Source organism: Acomys minous (assembly GCF_964271855.1).
Source record: "Acomys minous genome assembly, chromosome: 10".
In the NCBI taxonomy this organism is placed as follows: domain Eukaryota; kingdom Metazoa; phylum Chordata; class Mammalia; order Rodentia; family Muridae; genus Acomys; species Acomys minous.
This window is the reverse complement of record NC_140491.1, coordinates 74,304,657-74,311,752: the sequence shown is the minus strand read 5'-3', so window position 1 is coordinate 74,311,752 and position 7,096 is coordinate 74,304,657.

The window sequence follows — 7,096 nt, the reverse complement described above, 5'->3', positions numbered from 1 at the left end:
CCTCTGCATGGTGTGAGTCACCATGCCCGGCTTCCAAAACTCTCCACAACTCACCCTTTTGTGGCTGGAAATTCCCTTATAGATAACTTAGGAACCCTTTAGGTGGCACACATAGTGGTCACCTTGGCTGAAATGATTGAGAAACTGCCTCTTAATGGGGAACCTCTTTTAAAAAGTTGAACTAGTTGCTCTAATGAGGACACTCCTTATTGCCAAAGGGTAAGTTAACAGTTACACTGATTTAAAGTATGCTTTTTTAAGAGCTCTATCCTACAGAAGGGTAGGGGTTTCCTTTTCCTTACTACCAAGGGCACTCATGTTGTCAATGGTTTCCTTATAGTTAAGCTCTGTGACCCTTCAACTCCCAGCAGAGGTGGGGGCACCAGACCTCCACAGATGCACTGGCTCTGGTAAATTCCAGGGCTCACTCAGTTGGAACTGAGAAGCTTACATTGTTTTGGTAGCAAGGCACACTCTTGTAATTTGTGTAACAATGGAAGACATTAAGTTTGCACTATCCTAGGAAGAACTCTGGCTAACCAAATTTTGTAAACTAATGATTATCTGAAAGTGTACTCCCATTAAATAAAATTGGATTTTGTATCACTTTGTTTGAAGCAGCATGAGCCAAAACTTAATCTGCATCAAGAGTTACTGAAAATACTAGACTAGACAATCTCTGATAGATCAATTTTGCATTAAAAAGCTGATTTTGTGATATAATTGTTATTTTTTGTAGCTTGAGAACTTCTATGCACCCATATATGTGTTTTGATAAAGTCCACCCTCTACCTCTCTTCACCAATTCCTTTTAATAACTCCAAAGTCTTGGCTTAATTTTATTTAAACATGACACAGGCTAGAGTCATCTGAAAAAAGAGACCCTCAACTGAGAAAAAACCCTTCATAACATCCAGCTGTAAGGCATTTTCTTAATTAGTGATTGACAAGAGAGTGCCCAGCCCATTGTAGGTGAGTCATCCCTGGGCTGGTGGTCCCGGGTTCTATAAGAAAGTAGGCTGAGCAAGGCATGGGAACGTGAGAAGCCCTCCTCCATGGCCTCTGCATCAGCTCCTGTCTCCAGATTCCAGCCCTGATGGAGTTCCTTTCCTTGCTCCCTTCAGTGATAAACAGTGCTGTGGAAGTGTGAGCCAAATAACCACTTTCCTCCCCAAGTTTCTTTGGTCATGGTGTTTTATCGCAGCAACACTCTAACTAATAGAAACCAATAGAAATCTTATCTAAGAAACCACCAACATTCCCTGCCAAATTCTTTATTCCCTCCCTTCCTCCCTCCCCTTTCTCTTTCTTCCCATGGAGTCCATATAGTGATGCCAGCTTGTGCATGGGTATAGGGGCCACCTGCTGTATCATAGACAGCTTCTATAATGGACCAAATTCTCGATTAAAGCTGACTCCTCAACTCTTGAAAGCCATCAATTGCCAATAGGTCCTCAGCTAGGGGTGAGAATTCATGCCTGCTTCTCCTAAATGTGCCAGGTTTTTGTCTGTATTGATCTTGCACATGTCTGGTAAATGCTGTCTTAGCTTCTGACTTCATACATGACCCTGCCATGTTGTGACTGAAAACGTTTTCCCTGTGGCCTTCTGCTACCTTTGGTTCTTACGATCTTTGCATTCCTTCTTCCTCTATGATCTTTGAGCCTTTGGAAGAAAGAGAATGTAGAAGGAATAATTATTTTTTTTATGTTCACTTTACTTTTTTATTTTTTATTTTACAGTTCTTTTATTAATTTATTCATATTACATCTCAGTTGTTAGCCCATCCCTTGTATCCTCCCATTCCTCCCTTCCTCCCGCCCCCCTTCTCCCCTCCCCTATGTCTGTGACCGAGGGGGACCTCCTCCCCCTGTATATGCTCATAGGGCATTGAGTCTCTCCTTGGTGACCTGTTATCCTTCCTCTAAGTGCCACCAGGCATCTCCATCCAAGGGACATGGTCAAATATGGGGCACCAGAGTTTGTGTGAAAGTCAGATCTCCTTCTCCACTTAACGGTGGAGAATGTCCTGTCCATCAGCTAGTCTGGGTAGGGGTTCGAAGGTTACTGCCTATATTTTCCTTGGCTGTTGCCATAGTTTGTGGAGGACCCCAGGGCCCAGACTCGCCTGTAGTTTTCCAGGACCCTCTGGATCCTTCTATTTCCTCATTCTCCCAGGCTTCTCACATCTAAAGTCTCAATAGGATGCCCTCCCCTCTGACCCACTTTCCTGGTAGGTACAGTTTTTCATGGGGACGTACACCTTGGACTAGTGTCTCGATATAAGTGAGTATATACCATTTGACTCTTTTTGCTTCTGGGTGAACTCACTCATTATGATAATTTCTAGTTCAATCCATTTGTCTACAAATTTTGGGAATTCCTTGTTTTTAATAGCTGAGTAGCATTCCATAGTGTAGATGTACCACAGTTTCTTTATCCATTCTTCTACTGAGGGACACGTAGGCTGTTTCCATGTTCTGGCTATTGTGAATAAGGCAGCTATGAACATGGTTGAGCATATGTCCCTGTTGTGTGGTAGTGCATCTTCTGGGTATATTCCAAGGAGTGGAATAGCTGGGTCTTGAGGAAGCCCTATTCTCATTTTTCTGAGAAAACACCAGATAGACTTCCAAAGTGGTTGTACTAGTTTGCATTTTCACCAGCAATGAAGGAGTGTTCCTATATTAATTAATGCAGGAAATTATCACAGCAGCAGTTTTAATTAACCAGCTAGTTTCCCAGACATAGAAAGACTGATTTATTATTAAGCTGTAGGTACTATGCTGCTAGATTCTGAGCTCTTCTAATCCTAGTACCTGTAAAACCCACATAAAAGTTAATCATTTGCCAATCTGATGACTCTCAGGTCTGCTCCATCAGTCCATCCTCACAGCCACATGCTTATTGTGAGCAGATTACATCTTCATGGGAGAGCTCAATGTACAATCCTCAGATTCCTGACCCTTAACTTTTTTGGCATACAAATTCATCAACTTGTATTCATCTGTAGCTACAGAAGAGGAACATATCCACAACAAGGAAAATACAAGAGAATGACATTAAGGGCTAAAATTAGGAAAGAAAAAAATCCCCATTTCTATATGACATGATTCTATATTTGATTGAGATCTAGCAAAGACCCTTGGCTGGGTCTCACTCAAAAGTTCATGTTGAAGGCTTAGTCCCAGAGTGGCAGTACTGCAAGGTGAGAAAAACTTTAAGAAGCAGGGTGTGTGGCAAGGGTGTCTGTTGGACTTACTATTGTTTCTTGCTAATGACACAAGCAGGCCTTTCTTCCATGCACTCCCAACATGACACATTTCTTCAGGACAGGCAGGAAATAATGGAGACAATTGATCATGGAATGGAACCTCTAAAACTGGGATAAAATAGTCCTGGACTCCACAAGTTTATTGTCTCAGATATTTTGTGGTAGTGGTGACTAATAATATGCTTGATGTGGAAGACACATGTTTAGGTGACTCTGAGCAGCTCAGTGCCTCCTCTACTCCTTGGCCTTTTCTGCCCCAGCCCCCATGCAGACTCATCCCCAAGGACTGGCAGGAATTAAAGCTAATTATTCTGCTTCATTCTTTTCCCTACCAGGAGCTCTGGGAATCTCCTTGGGACTTTTGGTATCCTGCTTATATTCAGGAGCTCAAGGTTAGACGGAGAAAAGTCAGAAGGTCTTGGGATAACATAAGATGGCCATTGATCTTTTTGTTCTTGGTAGCCTTAATGGAACCCAAGGGCTCAGAGAAGTGGGTTATCAGGTGCCTGAGCAAACCAAGGGCTGGGAGAGGTCACTGGGAGCTGGGAGCTCTTGGAGGGCAAGGTGTGTCTCTGTGACTCTGTGTCTTGGCACATGTACTTCATTGCACCATCTCTCTCTCTCCCTCCCTCTCTCTCTCTCTCTTTCTCTCTCTCTCTCTCTCTCTCTCTCTCTCTCTCTCTCTCTCTCTCTCTCTCTCTCTGTGTGTGTGTGTGTGTGTGTGTGTGTGTGTGTTATGTAATTGGCTAGTTTACCCCTCTAGATCCAGAACACACAGTTCTGAATTACACCCATGAGAGTAGTCCATTTATTTCTGTTTGGGAGTCTCCAAATCAGTCCATTTGGTCTAAAATATTTTCCATGCTCTCATTCTGTTTCCTCCTTCATTTTCATCTATGTGAAGACACAGTTAAATAGAGGAAACTGAAAGGTCTGAAGATATAATATGTATGCAGCAACCTGAAGTCATGTTCTGTATTTTCTTGGTTTTACACCTCTGGGCATGTGTGAGCTTGTATTTTGTGAACTGTGCTTGGTATATGATTGCATGTCCTTCAGAGGAGAGAGAGAGAGAGAGAGAGAGAGAGAGAGAGAGAGAGAGAGAGAGAGAGAGAGAGTGTTTGCATGCATGCATGAGTGTGTGTTGCCATTTTGATCATTTCAAGGTAATGTTTATTTTTGTGCCTGTGAGTAAAAAGGGATCAGAGATTCGCTGACTAAACACCTTCATGTATGTCAGTGGCAACCAGAACCATTATTCTGAGGGGGCTGTGCACATGTATGTACTGTGTAGTTTTTGTCTTCCTAAGATTTGAGGTATATCTATGTAATTGATATATTTGTGTATGACTTTCCATGATGTATTTTACTTTATATTTTGGTTTCCTTGTGTGTGTGTGTGTGTGTGTGTGTGTGTGTTTCATTCCTCTGATATGTGATTTTTCTGTATTGTTGAATGTAATGTGTTGATTTTTAAGTGACTGTGTGTGACTAGTTATGCATTTTGTTGTTATGCCTCTGTGGGTGCCATCCTCCCTCCAAGACAACTGTAGCTACTGAGAAACCATAAATCATCAATGCAAGTGTCTGCATTAGTGTGTGCATTCACTGTGCATTTCTGTTTCATTCATGTTGTCTCAGAGGCTTTGATTAGTCCCTGGAAAGTCAAATATGCCTTGGTGGCCTTTCAACAGTTGTGATTCTCCATTGGTCAGAAAGCCTCATGCGTGTTTCATTATCATGAACTCATGATAAGGGTTCAGTTTAGAAAGAGAATCCTCATTACTCAAGGACACTGACCATCTCAACTTTTAGAAGTATTTTGTGGGCTAAGTGAGCCAGTGTATATAAAGTACTCAGTGCATGTTTGGTTTATTGTAGTCAGTAAAAAGAAATTATTATTGTCTTTTCCAAGATTCAATGTCTGGGTGGTGGAGGCTCATTAGTTCACTACTATCAGGGGGAAAACAATATAAACCAGAGGAAACTGGCCTATTCAGACTTGCCCTGACACCTCAAGTTGCAGACTAAGTGCCTCCTGCAAGATCTTGCCTATAGTAATGTTCAGGGTTCGTGAGTGGTTTCCTCTGGCTTTCTGAGGTGATACAGACTCTATTAGTGAGGAGCCAGGCCTCTGCATTGGTGTCAGCTCACCATCTTCCTTGGGGACTATGTCCAGTAATAACCTGTGTCTTGGTGAGGTGCAAGTTCCTGCAGGATGACTCACTGCAATGCCCTGTGCAAGTCACGCATCCTTTCACAATATCTCGGTCCAAGGTCAAGTTCAATGAATTTGCTTATTTGTGTTTCTCTTCCCCAACCCCATCTCTCTGTGTATGTATGTGTGTGTGAATGCAGGAGTGCCGCAGAACAGGTATGAAGGTCAGGGGGAGACTTGGAGTTGGTTCTCTCCTTTCACCACATGGGTTCCAGGGGTCATACTCAGCCCATCAGGTTTGGTGAAAGGAACCTTTATCCACTAAATCAGAGGTTCTCCATCTTCCTAATGCTGCAACTCACACAGTTCCTTGTGTTGTGCTGACACCCAGCCATAAAATTATTTTTGTTGCTACTTCATAACTATAATTTGGTACTGTTATGAATCATAACATAATTTTTTTTGGACATAGAGGTTTGCCAAAGGCACCCAAACCAGAGGTTGGGAACTACTGCAACAGTCTTACTGGCCCCAAATGTATACTTAGTGCTTTGAAAAAAGTTAAAAAGTGGAAATCTTTGGTAAACTGCACTATGTATAAAATATAATTTCACCCTTTTGTAGGACTTTTTAAAGGGTCGTGGACACTGTATAGCATTCTTGGATATTTGGGTGAGTGATGATTATGATTCTATTGAGAACAGAGACCCAAGCATACATCATGATTTTACCTGGTACCTTTGCTTGCAGACTTAGACACTCTGGATTTATTTCCTCACTGTTAAAATGGGTAAGATAATATGTGTTCATAATTAGACTATGGTGAAGATCGAATTGGAATACATGTGCAAAACATTGAGATTAATATTTGATGCTAAATTAATGCTGTCTTGGAAATCATTCTCAACCACTTTTGGTGGCAGGTAAATTGGAAGGACTCAGAACAGTTAAGACTTTAATGTTTCTGCTTTAACTTAAGGTGTTTTGTGCTATTTTAAAAATAACTGATAATCACCACTTAATTCTCTAAATTTGGCTATATTAAAATTGCACATTTGAAATTTTACAATATTCTTTCTTCTGTTTTCCCAAGAGGAGCTATGTTGTGTTGTAGAAAAGAAAGTTAATAAGTAATTTTTAGTAGTTTGGAAAAACAGATAAACAAACACAATCCATGTAAACAGTGGGTGCCCGTTTCTTACTGTGTCCATGTCTCATTCCAGAGTAAAGTACTGAGACTTGATATGGGTTAATATGAAGACACAGTCTCCTACACAGGGGCTGTATGATCACTGCTACTGTTCATGTTTTACATGAGTGTGTGATGGAGGTCAATACTCTTTCTAAGTAAATATGTATTAAGCAAAGTGCTGGTGACCTTAGTTTCTTTGAAAAGACATTCTTTAACGTGAAGGTGTGATATATCACTGGAGTTAGAATAGGATATGTTAAAGAAATTGACAGAAGCATCAGGGAACTTAAGGAGAATAGATGAGAATAATTGGTGGGTGTGGGGGAGTATGAAGGTGAACATGACACAAGACATACTTAAATGATAATATCTTCATGAAATTAACTATGTTACAATGAGTATTTGTCCATAAACATTTAGAAAACAAGGAATACGTTTCTATTTCAAAAGAAGAAAAAAAATCCTCCAAAAT